The 2,135-nt window shown below is 35.9% G+C and overlaps 1 non-coding gene across 1 annotated transcript; it reads right to left on the bottom strand.

Annotated features, from left to right (window-relative positions):
- Positions 1–1,460: 1,460 nt before the first annotated feature.
- Positions 1,461–1,567, bottom strand: LOC119370686 (small nucleolar RNA R71). The gene has a single exon (XR_005178247.2). It is a non-coding gene; the product is annotated as a small nucleolar RNA R71 (small nucleolar RNA).
- Positions 1,568–2,135: the final 568 nt, after the last annotated feature.

Below are 2,135 nucleotides of genomic sequence, written 5' to 3' on the forward strand. Positions count from 1 at the left end.
TTGGCGGATTGATTTACTTGATGGACACACGACTCGACATTGCATTTCCTGTTGGTGTTATTTCCAGGTTTATGTAACAGCCTTCAAAGGTTCATTATGGAGCAGCAAAATGGGTCTTGCGTTATGTTGCTGGAACTATGGAGTATGGAATTTGGTATTCTAAATCTTCTAATTTCAAATTATGTGGGTTCACAAATAGTGATTGGGCAGGATCTTTAGATAATAGACAGAGCATTTCATCAAATGTTTTCTGACAATGATTTTTCGCAAGTGTACAAAAGTTAATAAATTACACGAGAATAATAACTTGATGCGAAAGCTATACAGTTTGACTCATGGGGGGTTTTCATAAGTTAATGACCTTAGGTTATGAATTCACAAAACAAACCATAAAACTTAATGATTTAATTCATGTTTGATTGCGCTATTGGAAGATAGGTAATTAGACCGGGTTAAAATAGCTAACAATACATCGGGAGAGCTTGTTAGTGATTTTAGGGTTATTTCCTCTACTTGAACAATTAAAAGTGATTAATGAACTAACAAAATAAATTGGATACAATTAAGTAAAGTCAAAATCCCTAGTAATTTTTAATCCTTGATTCTTTTAATCAAAAATTGCCTTGCTTGATTTCTTCCTATTCTCTTTTATTTATTGAAGTTAGTTCTTAAATATAATTTCTCTTATTGCCGTTTAAGTAATAATAGGTTAACATAATTTTGGTACTTGGTATACAATCCCTGTGGAAACGATACTCTTCTCATTCTATATTACTTATTGCGATTTCGTACACTTGCGAAAAATCATTGTCCAGTATTTGGCACCATTGCCGGGGATTGACGTTACCAATATCAATACTAATTGCCCTATTATTAATTTAGACATTTATTCTTATTTTTAATTTTTCGTAGAAGATTATTTCAGGTGTTTATGCAAAGAAGATCAGGTAGAATTGAACCCTTAATTTTTTATCCAGAAATCGAAAAAACTTATCGTAGGAACAACGCTGCTAGAAGAGCACATGAAAGCAAACCCGGACAGCAAGCAAATATGGCTGATGAAGTCAACCTAGAGGACAGACCTCAACCTCATGTCCGCACCTTGCGACTACACAACCCCTTCTCTCAATGGAGCTACCTCAAGTATCACTAGGCCTAGGGTGGAGGCTAACAATTTTGAGACTAAACCTGCAATTATCCAAATGCTCTCCACCTCAATTCAATATGAAGGTTTGCCCAGCGAAGATCCTAATGCCCATATCACAAATTTCCTGGAGATTTGCAATACTTTCAAACAAAATGGAGTTTCTGAAGATGCCATAAAATTAAGACTCTTTCCTTTCACTCTAAGGGATAAAGCACGTTCTTGGTTACAATCATACCCTGCTAGAAGTTTTACAACATGGGAGGAATTAGCTTAGAAATTTTTGGCAAAATTCTTTCCATCTTCAAAGACCACAAAACTGCGCAATGAGATAATGACCTTTGTCCACCATGACCAAGAGAGTTTGTATAAAGCTTGGGAGAGATTCAAGGACTTACTGAGGAAGTGCCCACATCATAGTTTGCCCAAATGGTTACAGGTACAAACTTTTTATAATGAATTGTCTCCTAACATAAAGATTACTCTCGATGCAGCTGCAGGTGGATCTTTTGAAAGAAAAGAAATTGATGAGGCATATGACTTGATAGAAGAGATGGCAAGCAATAGCCATTATCAAAGCAACTCCGAAAGGAAGAAGACTGTAGGAGTTTATGAGATTGATGCCAAGGTAGACAATATAGTAAGGAAGTTGCACTTATTGACTACTAACTCGGTTAATTCTATTGTGCAAGCATGTGACAAGTGTAATGGGCAACATGGGATTGGAGAATGCATGTTAGATTCTTTAAATCCGTAAACTTTGGAGCAAGTAAACTATGTGATGAATGAAGGAAGGAAGACTTACTGTATTCTAACTCTTATGATAATAGGTTGAGGAATCATCCTAATCTTTCTTATGGGAATCCAACCGACGCCTTGAATGCACCACCAAGTTTTCTGCCTCAAGAGAAAAAGACTCATGATGATCTCCTTACTGTCCTCTCTAAATCTCACATGGACTTCATGAATGAAACTTGAGAAAATAACAAAA

Source organism: Jatropha curcas, chromosome 3 (genome assembly GCF_041381405.1).
Source record: "Jatropha curcas cultivar XTBG-Jc1 chromosome 3, XTBG_Jcur_1.0, whole genome shotgun sequence".
In the NCBI taxonomy this organism is placed as follows: domain Eukaryota; kingdom Viridiplantae; phylum Streptophyta; class Magnoliopsida; order Malpighiales; family Euphorbiaceae; genus Jatropha; species Jatropha curcas.